The sequence below is a fragment of the Protopterus annectens genome, chromosome 6.part0 (assembly GCF_019279795.1).
Source record: "Protopterus annectens isolate FY-2018-M chromosome 6.part0, PAN1.0, whole genome shotgun sequence".
NCBI classification, from domain to species: domain Eukaryota; kingdom Metazoa; phylum Chordata; order Ceratodontiformes; family Protopteridae; genus Protopterus; species Protopterus annectens.
In genome coordinates, this window is record NC_056737.1 from 1,485,934,390 (window position 1) to 1,485,947,766 (window position 13,377).

The 13,377-nt window shown below is 41.1% G+C and overlaps 1 protein-coding gene across 1 annotated transcript in view; it reads left to right on the top strand.

Annotated features, from left to right (window-relative positions):
- The first annotated feature begins 259 nt into the window (after positions 1 to 259).
- ARHGAP15 (Rho GTPase activating protein 15) overlaps positions 260 to 13,377 on the top strand; it is a 3,416,769-nt gene continuing 3,403,651 nt past the window's right edge. Inside the window, exon 1 of the mRNA XM_044074973.1 lies at positions 260 to 329. The gene's annotated coding sequence lies outside the window, so the exon portion shown is untranslated. The remainder of the gene's footprint in view (positions 330 to 13,377) is intronic.

Here is a 13,377-nt window from a genome sequence, read left to right on the forward strand (position 1 = left end):
CCACAGCATGTAAGAAATCTTTAATTATGGTAACCATAAACATTAACGCTGTTTCCCTTAAGAAGATGGTGCCCCACATCTTTTTAGGAGCTCAGCATTTCAGATTTAGTAAAATGTCTGAATGCGAGAAAAATACTGCCTGACAGGAAGTGGTTTCATTTGCTGGTTTTATGCTATCCATCATCAATGTATGCACTGCAAGATAGATGAGAGTGATTGCTGTTCTTTGGCCATGTGACACTAGACTGTTCCCATATTTGGCAAAAGGGTAACTAACTGCCAGGTTAATAGTTGTGCAAAAACACAAGAAGACGTCTCATAATCATAAGGTAGGAAACTTGGCCAAAATGTTTAGAGCTTATTTGATTAATAGAGTTACATTGTCTTGTTGTCATTTATTTTCATTGTCAAAATGTAATTTGGTTCATTTTCCTGTTTTTGATGGCAGTTTTCAATTTTCTAAAGTTTTTCTAAAGTGATACATTTTTTTGCTGCAATGGCCGTCCTTTAAGAATCTGCCTGATACTTAAGTGTACTGAACAGCAAAGTACAAAACAATGTCATTCACTTATAATAAGCAGATGAGTTCATACCAATTAGTCAGAAGTCACTGTATGTATGTATGTGTGTGATCAGTGACTCTTAATCTTCTAAATGGAACTGTTACTATGAATGCGTCTCTCTTAAAATGGGGTTGTTATTATAATTATATATAAGGATACTATATGTGGGAAATTTAGGTAGGAAACAGTGGGGATTAAGGAGGTTTCCTTTTTTGAATTATAAGTGTGAAACATCGTTTTAAAACAGCTCACAGTCATAGATGCAACTTTCTTTAATGCAGTTACCAGCAGGTGTGTGTGTGTGTGTGTGTGTGTGTGTGTGTGTGTGTGTGTGTGTGTGTGTGTGTGTGTGTGTGTGTGTGTGTGTGTGTGTGTGTGTGTGTGTATGTATGTGTGTGCCTGTGTACATGTGTGTATGTGTGTGCATGTGTGCATGTGTGCAGGTCTGCGTGTGTGTTTGTGTGTGCATGTGTGTGTGTGTGTGTGTCTGTGTGTCTGTGCATATGTGTGCGCGTTAAAACCCTTTAAAGCAACAGAAGATTAAGTAGCAAAGGAGTAATCTATTTTCTTCTTTTTAGCTGTCACTGGTTTGCTAGTCTACTGCAAACAAAGTGAACCCACTCCTGTTAATGACCTTAGCAGTGAACATTCATTCTTCATTCACTTGCCGCTTACTTCAACTTCACTCAAGTAAACTCTGAAAGGAGCTTACATGGCAACTAGTCCTATTACTTTAATTCATTTAAATGGCATTTAACAGGATTATTATCCTGTAATTGTACCATGTAGCATAGCTATCACAGAGAAGAAACGTCATGACTTTGATTTTAGGAAACCAACAAACTGCATCCCTTTTAGGACTACTATGGAACCTTGACACTAGAAGAGTCTGTTATATATCATTAAAATGACAGTGCATTATAATAAATACAATACCCTACCATATCTTTGGTCATTATATTATATATCAATGCCATAAATCTGCACGGGCTATTTATAAGCTAACATTGCAAACAGTATACCATGTGGACTTTTATTTTTCTGTTGCTACTGAATCCTAAGGCAAGTACCTCATTCACAGACAACATAAGTAGGACACATGATGCATGCCTGCTAACTGGCATTGAGCATGAATGCTAAATATGAATCTCATTCACAGACAACATAAGAAGGACACATGATGTATGCCTGCCTACTGACATTGAGCATGAATGCCAGATATAAATGGAAGCATTTGAACATAGCTGCTGGCATAAGCATACATGTTTGTATGGTCACATGCTGATGAGCTGCACTAATTATTCTTCAAGTCTTTGTCATTAAGACATTAACCCCCCCCCCCAACACAACATTGAGTTATGGGTAATGGTGGGTTGCGTTACCTTGAGAACACCTTGATGTATTAAAGTTAGTTTTAATAGCAGTTTGGCTACTATTTTGCTGATAAGGAGTTATTCAGTATGTCACAAACGGAAATATTGCCAGCTTAGCTTGCTGGAATTTTGTATATAATTATATGTCATTTCTGAATATTAATATGATTTATATAGAAGTGTGACAGAAGGAGACACTGCCAGTCCAGTTATCTGGAATTTTATAAATAATTATATGTCATTTGTGAATGTCAACATGATTCATATGCCTGTGTTACAAATGTATTAGAACTGTATGTTACGTGTATATCAAACTGCTGGTACAGAAGTGTGGGTGAAAAGGGTTTGTACAGTACTGAGCTTAAATACATATTCACAGTGTACCCTACTGGAAAAGAACAGAAATGTATATAAACTATTGTAATTGTGTAAATGTATGTCTTTTAACAGTGGGAACTGGCACATAGAAGGTTAACATGCAAAACTTCAAGAAAATAATTCAAATTAAATTGTCTTATAGCTGTGCCATAAAAGATAGTTTCAATGCAGCAAAGAGACAGGATGTCTAAAACTATGGAGCCTTCCGCATTGTGTTGTAAGTGTTTTATTGCTTTATGTCTTCCAGCAGTGAAAAAAAATCAAGAAGGGTTCTTGTTTATGTGTTTTCACAGGGAGATGCTAAATGCTGGTAGTTTTTAACAATTTGGGTTTAGCTTGGGAAATAAGGTCAGAGGACACAAAGTGATATCATGCTGCCAGCTACCCCAGCAGTAATAGCTGATATAAATTTAAGATGTCTCTGAGAGAGAGAGAGACTGTGCATTTCTATATTTGTCATTGACCTGACAACATCATCAGCTAGAAAATCCATTCACCACACTTACCTTGCTATATAGTGAAGTATAACTTATATGTTTTCTGTATTTATTAGAAACTGCCCTGCAATACTGTTTTCAATATTTCCTGTGATTTTGAATTCTGAAGTAACTGTGATGATTTACTGAGTATTTTCTAGTTATTATATTATTTATTATTAAATGTATTTAAACCTATCTTTCTGGCTGATATTTGTGAAACATATTTAAGCTCTGGGAGTACTTGCATATTCATTTGATACTCCTGTGAAGGCCACTCTTAATAGCCTTGCTCTTGGTCGGACTACCATTTGGATTAATAGTAACATTACACAGTAGGATTGGGCACCCTTTGTTAAGGTCCTTAAAGTAGGTGATATGGGGCTCTGGTGGCAGTGACAACTACCTTATAGTCTGGGCAGAAATGGTTATAGCTAGTAAACCTGGGCCAGCCTTTCCCAGGTGTGTGTGTGTGTGTGTGTGTGTGTGTGTGTGTGTGTGTGTGTGTGTGTGTGTGTGTGTGTGTGTGTGTGTGTGTGTGTAAAGCAAATTTCCAAGAGTGTGTGTGTGTCAGCTACTTGGGCAGGGACACAAAGCACTGGTTAGACAGAGAGGGTGGTGGAGGATTTAGCTTGTAACCCTAGCTAAGGACTCTGCTCTATAGCTGTGCCAGTGGAGAGTCATACTGGGGATCTGGAGAAAGAGGGAGAAACCAGCCTCAGACTGCCTGTGGTCTCTGTGTGCTTGTGAAGGCTGCCAGCCCAGCTAGCTGAAATTTTGTAAATAATTCTATGTCATTTGTGAATAGATGTATGATTTGTATAATTGTCTTACAAATGTAAGAACACCATATGTTATGTGTATAGTACACTACTGGTGGAGAAGTATGTGTTGAACTGTATGTTCTGTACTGAGCTTCAAGAATGTAACTACAGTGTACCCTACTGGAAAAGAACAGAAATGTGTATAAACTATATGCCTATGCAAATGTATGTTTTAATGGTAAAGGCTGGAGCTACAGAGCTAACTTGCAAACCTTCAAAAAAGCAAAAAGTTTTATGATGGTGTTTATCTCAGCTAGCAGACAAAATGTCTACAGCTAGGAGTTCTTTACATTGTCTGGAAACAGAAATAATCACAGGTTTCAACATATAAAAGTGTTTAACTGTTTTATAACTTCCAGTTCTAGGCAAACTTTTGAAAGATAAGTATTTTTGACACAGAGGTGCTAAATTTTTAAGTTTCTGTTAGCCTGGGAACTGAAGGCAGAGGTGACAGAGAATTATGTAATTTGAGATAAACCAGGAGTAATGTTTGATAGTAATTTAAAAACTATTTCAGTGACTGGGTCTATGCATTTTGTATCTTGTCTTTGGACTTGAAACATCCAGCTTCAGCACTTATCTACAGTTGCTTTCCTCTGTAAGTAAGATTTATATTATAGTATCGCTCTTAGAAGTAGATAGGAATATAAAAGATTAGTTTAGATGTTTTCTGTATTTATGTGAGACTGTCTTGAATTGTTGTTTTAATATATTTCCCGTGATTCTGAACTCTGTTGTCACTGTATTGAGTTATTGAGTATTTTCTTGTTCACGTATTATTTATTTTTAAATATATTTAAAACTTTTAATTGTGGCTGGTTTGTTTAGAGATATTTAAGCTCTTAGAGTACTTGCATGTATTTGGTGACACTGTATAGGTGACTCCTAAATAGCCTTACTATTGGTCACACTTACCATTTAGATAACAGTAACATTACACAGTAGAATTGGTCACCCTTTGGGAAGGGCCTTATAGTAATTGATAAAGAGTGGTTGGTAGCAGCTGGTACTACCTTATTGTCTGGGCAGAAGGGGTATAGCTAGTGAATCTGTGCCAGCTTTCCCCTTTGTGTGTTTGTATATACATCAAATCCCAATGTGTGTGTGTGTGTGTGTGTGTGTGTGTGTGTGTGTGTGTGTGTGTGTGTGTGTGTGTGTGTGTGTGTGTGTGTGTGTGTGTGTTTCAGCTACTTGGGCAGGGACACGAAGCACTGGTTGGACAGAGAGAGTGCTAGAGGCTTTGGCTTGGCCACTCGGCTGAGATCTTAACCCTATAGTTGTGCCAGTGGGAGTTCTTACTGGTGATCTGGAGAAAGAGGGAGAAACCAGCCCCAGACTGAGTGTGATCTCTCTGTACTCTTAGGGGAAATTGTACTTTACTGTGTATGTACTAGTCATCCTCCCAATGTGCACGTCCCTCACTTTTGCTAGTGGTTTGGATTGAGGCTCCTTGATTTCTGGGATATTGCAGGGGTGTCACATATTACTTGTTTGGTAGTGGTGAGATAGCCACATCACATATTAATTGGCTTGTAATGGTGTGGATATTGAATTATTATAGCTTGTGTACAGTGGTCACTGCCAAGGTATTTCCACTCTTAATCAGCTATTCAGTGAACTTTCATAGTTCATATCACAATTGTTTTATTTTTTTTGTTACCTTAGTTAGTCAGGGAGAGCAGGCAAGCATGTCACCAGAGGAGTATGGTAAGCTGACAAGGAACCAGTTGGCTGAGATATGCCAGGCTAAAGGACTGGTGCATGCCAACCTGACTGAAGCAGATATGACTGCAGCTTTAGTCACAGCTGCATCAGAGAATAGCAACCAGTAGGACAATCAGACTGGCCGTGGGGATGTACAACTCTCAGAAAATGGACAGCTCAACCTTTTGACAGAGGACTTAAAGATCCATCTGGAGTTAAAGAGACTTGAGCTAGTGGCCAAGAATTTGGAAATAGAGGCAGGAGAGAGACTGAGGCATCTAGAGACTGAGTAAAATGAGAAACTGATATGCCTGGAAGCTGAGGAAAAGGAGATGCAGAGGAAATATGAAAGGGAGGTGCTGACTCATCACCAGAGTAATGGAGGTAATGGGGAAGGAAGTAACTGAACCCCAGAAGCAACAAAGTCAGTAAATTTCTTCCACAATTTACAGAGGGGGATCATTTTGATAGTTTCATTCATATGTTTGAGAGGATATATAAACAGTATGATGTTGGCCAAGGGCTCTGGGTATGGTTCCTGACCCCCCTACTCCACGTTAAAGCTGTAACTGTTCTTTCCAAACTGTCTGATAATGATTGCTTAAATTATAATGTTGTAAAGAATTGTTTACTGGATTTTTTTTAAGTTAACACCTGAATCTTATAGGATAAAGTTTTGTGAGTATAGATGCAAGGCAGATGAAAGTGTGTGTGAATATGTTGCCAAACTAAACAGTTATTTTCATAGATGGGTGAGTGGATGTCAGGTCACCACTTTTGAAGGGCTGGCAGACATTTTAGTGAGGGAACAAGCCCTTAGCACTTTGCCTGAGGACATGAGAATCTGGTTAGCTGATTGACAATCCTCTACTGCAGATGAGTTTGGGAAGAAGGGAGACCTATACCTTGCAAGCATGGCAATACTGAGCAGGAAGGGGACACCCATTGCTGCTCATGGGTCTAAGGGAACCCATGTTGGGCAGCCCAGACTGCCCAAACAGAATCTGCCAGTAGCAGGGGAAGCCACTAGTCTAGGTACACATCCAGGACCTAGGGTTAAATGTTTTAAATGCAACCAGTGGGGTCATGTACCATATAGATGTCCATGGAGGAAAGGTGGGGAACAAAAGTTGGGAGTGTCAGTAAGTGGGAATGACAAAATGCCAACAGTAGGTTGTCTTGAGACAACAAGGGTACCAAACTACCATCCTGCAGATGTCCTGATAAGGAATGATTTTGATAATGCAGTACCATGTGTTCATGCAGTTACATGCAGTCAGGCTTGGAGAGAAGAATGTGGGTCCGGTAGCTTGGGGGAGAGCCAGACAGACCGGACACTTGTAGCCTGGACTGGTGAGGTGGTTACTTCAGGGATGGAGCTACCCTGTCGCAGTGAGACTGAAGGTGAGCCACAACTGCTTGTGGGTACTGATGTTCCCTTGGACAGAGTGACTGCAAGGGCAGAGGTGAGTAGTAGCACCCAGGCTGACAGTGAGGCACTGCTGTCAGAGGATACCAAACTTCCTGTGGAATGGGAGCTGGGAAGGGTTACAAAATGACAGCTGAAACAGGCTCAGCTCTCAGACCCTACATTACAAGGCCTGAGAGAGGTAGCTAGTGAGCCACATGATTCTGAAGGGAAGGGGGAATCTGTATACTGAGACAAAGGGTTACTGTATAGGGAGTGGACCCATGAGGGAGGGCTAGAGAGTAAGAGAATACAGCAGTTGGTAGTGCCTAGAGCTTACTGTCTGGCATTTCTACCATAGCCCTTGATATTCCCTTTGCAGATCATATGGGCATAAAACATACAAAGATACACATTATGCAGAACTTCTATTGGCCTGGAATTTCTAACAGGGTACTGCAGTAACTGTGAGCAGTGCCAAAAGATAAGCAAGGCAGAAGACAAGGTGAAAGCTTTTTTGATGCATTTGCCTGTGGTTGAGGAGCTATTTCAGAGGGTTGCTATGGATATTGGTTGGCCTCTGAGTACCCAAAGTTCTGCAGGGAAAAATTATATCCTAGTGGTAGTAGTTTATGCTACCAGATACCCTGAGGCAGTGGCTGTGTCCTCCATTGAGGCAGAAAGGGTGGCAAATGTTTTTTTAGAGATTTCCATCAGGGTAGATTTCCAAAAAGAAATACTGACTGACAGAGGTGCCAATTTCATGTCAGACCTGCTGACTTGTCTGTGGAAGTACTGTGGTGTGAAGCACCTAAAGACCACCCCTACTATCCCCAGACTAATGATCTTGTTGAGAGGTTAAACTCTACACTCAGGACTATGCTATGGGCATTTGCAGACTAGTTTAAGAGGGACTAGGACAAATATTTGCCCCATCTGTTGTTTGCTTACAGAAAGGTTCCCCCAGGAATCCACAGGTTTTTCACACTTTGAGTTGCTGTATGGCATAGGGTGAGGGGGACCTCTAGATTTAATTCAAGATGACTGGGAGGGTGAGTGTGAATCCCACAAGGAGTCTGTTGTGGCATGTGTCCTATACCTCAGGACAAGACTCAGGGAACTCATGGGCTTGTCCCAGGAGGACCTGGCAGAAGCCAACAGCAAAAAAAGGTCTGCTATGACAGGAATGCTCAAGCTACAGAGTATGCTGTGGGGCAACATGAAATGGTTTTCATTCCTGTCAGACACAACAAGCTGCAGGCAGCCTAGGAGGGATCCTACAAGGTGGTAAGGAAGGTCAGTGATTTTAACTATATGGTAGAACTGCTAGACAGGAGGCATGGGCACAAATTGTACCATGCTAACATGATGAAACCTTACCATGATAGGGAGGCCCTTGTGCTGAGTTTTAGCAGTGGATTGCAGGAGGAGTCTGAGGGGAATTTAGTGACTGAACTTCTGAGTGAGGCTTGGGCTGACACCTCAGTGGAAGGGGTAGCAATCTCCCAGCAGCTATTTTCTACCCAGGTTCGTGAAGTCCGAGCAGTGTTACAGGAGTTTGGGGTGAGGTTCACTGGAAAACCAGGGTGCACCCACCTGGTGCAGCACCATGTGGATACAGATCCCCAAAGGCCTATTAAGCAGGCCCTTTATAGGGTGCCTGAGAGAGTCAAACAGACTCTGAGGGAGGAGATACAGGAAATGTTGGAACTATGGGTAATTCAGGAGTCCAGCAGTCCCTGGGGCCTCCCCAGTGGTGCTGGTACCAAACAAGGATGCAGCACCAGGTTCTGTGTGGACAAGAAATTAAGTAGTCACACAGAGCAGATGCTTACCCCATGCCTAAGGCGGATGAAGTCCTAGAGCAGCTGCATGGGCTAAGTATCTTACCACCGTTGATCTCACCAAGGGTTACTGGCAGGTGCCCTTGACTCCCATTGCTAGAGAGAGGTCAGTCTTTGTGACCCTTTTTGGCTTGTATGAGCTCATAAAGATGTCCTTTGGGGTGAGAAATGCCCCAGTGACTTTCCAGTGGCTGGTAGATCATATTCTAGCAGGAGCAGGAGATTTTACCCTTACTTACCTAGATGCTATTGCCATCTACAGCAATTCCTGGCAAGATCACCTTCAGCATTTCAGGGAGGTGCTGGGCAGACTACAGAGGGCAATGTTGACCATTAAGCCCAGCAAATGTCAGGTGGGTGTGGCAGAGGTCTCCTACCTGGGACATAGAGTGGTAAGTGGTAAGATCAGTCCAGAACCTGCCAAAGTGCAAGGCATTCAGGCATGGCCTGCACTTGTTAGCAAAAGGCAGGTGATGACATTCTTAGGAACAGCAGAGTCCTACAGAAAGTTGTGCCCAGTTATAGTACCATAGCTGCTCCCCTCACAAACATGACAAGGGAAAACAGGCCAGATAAGGCAGTGTGGACCCCATCATGTGAGCAGGTATTCCAGAAGCTTAAAGAAGCTTTGGGAGGACCCTCTGTGTTAGCCAATCCAGATTAAAGCAAAGAATTTGTTGTGCAGGTGGATGCGTTAAACCATGGGGTACTTAGCCAGATTTCTTCAGAGGGAGAAGAGCACCCAGTGGTTTATGTCAATTGTAGGCTCCAACCCAGGGAGGAATGCTATGCAGCTGTGGAAAAGGAATGTCTAGCCATAGTGTGGGCACTGCAGAAACTTCAGCTTTATCTGTATTGAAGAAAATACACTGTAATCACAGACCACAATCTCCTAACATGGTTACATCAAGCCAGCCAGCAAAATGCCAAGTTACTAAGGTGGAGCCTTGAGTTGCAAACATATGATATGATGGTGCAGCACCGCAGTGGATTATTAATGCCAACGCAGATGGGCTGTCAAGATAGGGAATGGGGTAAGGTATTCCCAGATAGGCTCAACCATATCAAGCAATGTTTCTCAAGGGTCAATTGAAAAACTAGCTTCAGTTTTTAGGGGAGGGAGAATTGTGAAGGCTGCCAGCCAAGCCAGCTGGAATTTTGTAAATAATTCTATATCATTTGTGAATAGTAATATGATTTGTATACTCATCTTACAAATATAAGAAAACAATATGTTATGTATATATTAAACTACTGGTGCAGAAGTGTATGTTGAACTGTATGTTCTGTATTGAGCTTCAAGAATGTAACCACAGTGTACCCTGCTGGAAAAGAGCAGAAATGTGTATAAACTATATTCCTATGCAAATGTATGTTTTGATGGTAAAAGCTGGAACATACTGAGCTAACTTGCAAACTCTCAAGAAAAGCAAAAAGTTTTGTGATGGTGTTTATCTCAGCTAGGAGACAGAATGTCTACATCTAGGAGTTCTTTCAATTGTCTGTAAACAGAAATAATTACAAGTTTCAAAATGTAAATGTGTTTAACTGTTTTATGACTTCCAGTTACAGGCAAACTTCTGACAGATAAGCATTTTTGACACAGAGGTGGTAAATGTTTAAGTTTTTGTTAGCCTGGGAAATGAAGGCAGAGGTGACAAAGAATTATAAAATCTGAGATAACCCAGCAGTAATGTATTTTATTTAATATTTGTTTACTGGGAAAGTCCTACTTGGAACAAAGCCAAGTTTCAGTGAAGGCCTAGGGATAAATGCTCCAGACACATGTCTTTCTAACATAGGAGGAAACTAGAGCACCTGGAGGAAACCCACATGAATGCAGTGAGGACATGCAGACTCTGCACAGAAGGCACCCTAGCCAAGAATCAAACTGGAGAACCTCTTGCTCTAAGGCAACAGCTCGACCGCTGTGCCAACAATAGTGTTTGAACTATCTCAGAGAGTGAGTCTGTGCATTTTGTATCTTGTCTTTGGGTCTGAAGCATCCATCTTCAGCACTTTTCATCTGCATTTGCTTTGCACTGCAAGACTTAGATCATAGTATCTCTCTTAGAGATAGGAATATAGTAAGATTATTTATTTATTCATTTATTTATTTATTTATCTATTTGCAGTTGGTTTACCAGGACTGTCCATTGGGCCAATAGGAACCCATTTTCAATGGAGTCCTGAGGAGAAAAGCTCCAAAACAAAGGTTACAAAAAAGATTACAGCAGTTTACAATTTCAATCATTTGTAGGTTAAAGACAAAGCTTTAAAACAGTGCTAACAAAAAGATTACAGCAGTTTACAATTGCAGTCATTTGTGGGTTCAAGACAAAACAAAGATTAAGCATTTACAATGCAATTTTTAGGTTTCATTTTGTAGAAAACTAAGATTTAAGCAAGTATAATAAAAATGTTTAGGTTAAATTTTGTAGAAAAACAAAGCATTGCTGCAGTAAATATATAGTTTCTTGAGTGGAATAGTAGGATAAGAGAATTATAAGATGTCATTACAGTTGGCTTATTATTTGGGGTCTGTTAATATATGGTAAAGTTGCCTATAGGATTAGTTCAGATGTTTTCTGTATTATTGTTAGACTGTCCTGCAATGTTGTTTTAAAATACTTCCTGTGATTCTGAACTCTGTTGTCACCATATTGAGTTATTGAGTATTGTCTTGTTTTTTTATTATTTGTTATTACATATATTTAAACCTTTTAATTGTGGATGGTTTTTTTAGAGATATTTAAGCTCTTAGAGTACTTGCATGTATTTAGTGACACTGTATAGGCCACTTCTAAATAGCCTTAGACTTGGTTACACTTACCATTTGGATAACAGGGACATTACACAGTAGAAAGGATTATCCTTTGGATGGGGCCTTATAGTAGCAGATAAAGAGTGGTTGGTGGCAGCTGGTACTACCTTATAGTCTGGGCAGATGGGGTCATAGCTAGTGAACCTGTCCCAGCCTTCCCAAGGAGTATCTATGTGTTTGTATATAAATCAAATCTCAAGGTGTGTATGTGTGTGTTATAGCTACTTGGGCAGGGACACAAATCACTGGTTGGACAGAGAGGGTGCTGGAGGGTTTGGCTTGACCACTCAGCTGAGATCTTAACCCTATAGCTGTGCTTGTGGGGAGTCTTATTGAGGATCTGGAGAAAGAGGGAGAGACCAGCCCCAGATTGACTGTGATCTCTGTGTGCTCTTAAAGGAAACTGTACTTTACTGTGTGTGTGTACTTGTCATCTCCCAATGTACACGTCCCTTACTGGTGCTTGTGGTGATGATTGAGGCTTCTTGATTGCTGGGCCAGTGCAAGGGTGTCACATATTAATAGGTGGGCAGTGGTGGGATATCCACATCACACATTACTTGGCTTGTAGTGGTGGGATAGCCACATCACATATTAATTGGCTTGTAGTGGTGGGATATCCACATTATATATTAATTGGGTTGTAGTGGTGGAATATCCACATATTACGATTCAGTGGTGTGGATATTGAGTTCCTGCAGCCTGTAAACAGTGGTCACAAAGGAAGGTGTTTGTGCTCTCAATCAACCACACAGTGAACATTCAGAGTTTCATATCACAATTTTGTTGTTGTTGTTGTTGTTAGTTTAGTTAGCCAGGGAGAACAGGCAAGGATGTCAACAGAGGTGTATGGCAAGCTGACAAGGAGCCAGTTGGCTGAGATGTGCCAAGCCAAAGGACTGGGGCATGCCAAACTGACTAATGCAGAGATGATTGCAGCTTTGGGCACAGCTGCATCACAGACCTGCAATCAGGATGACAATCAGACTAGCATTGGGGAGGTACAACTTTCAGAAAAGGGACAGGTCAACCTTTCCACAGAGGACTTAAAAATCTGTCTGGAGTTAAAGAGACTTGAACTGCAGGGCAAACATTTGGAAGTAGAAGCATCAGAGACACTGAGATGTCTAGAAGCTGAGGACAATGAGAGGCTGATGCAACATGAAAAGGAGATGCTGACTCTTCACTAGGGTCATGGAGGTAATGGGGAAGTGAATAACTTGAACCCCAGAAGCACAAAGGTCAGTAAATTTCTTCCACTATTTATAGAAGGTGATAATTTTGATAGTTTCATTCATATGTTTGAAAGGGTATGTAAAGCAGTATAATGTTGACCAAGGGCTCTGGGTATGGTTCCTGACCCCCTTACTCCATGGTAAAGCTGTAACTGCTGTTTATAAATTGTGCAATACTGATTGCTTAAATAATAATTCTGTTAAAAATTGTCATCTGAAGCTTATAGAAAAATATTTCATGAGCACAGACACAGGGTAGATGAAAGTGTGTGTGACTATATTGCTGAACTAAGCACTTATTTTCATAGATTGGTGAGTGAGTGTCAGGTCACCACTTATGAAGGGCTGGTAGACATTTTGGTGAGGGAACAAGCCCTGAGGATATGAGAATCTGGTTAGCAGATACAGAATGTAACACAGCAGATGAGTTAGGGAAAAAGGGAGACTTATACATAGCAAGCAGGGCATCACTACACAGGAAAGGGATACCCAGTGCTGCTCATGGGTCTAAGGGAACCCATAGTGGGCAGCCTAGACCACCCCAACAGAGTCCACCAGTAGCAGGGGAAGACACTAGTCCAGGTACCTGTCCAGGACCAAGGGTTAAATATTTCAAATGCAACCAGTGGGGCTATGTAGCATATAGATGTCGACAGAGGCATGGTGGGGAACAAAAAGTGAGAGAGCCAGTAAGTTTTATGACAGAATGCCAGCAGTGAGTTGTCTGGAGACAACAAGGGTACCAAAC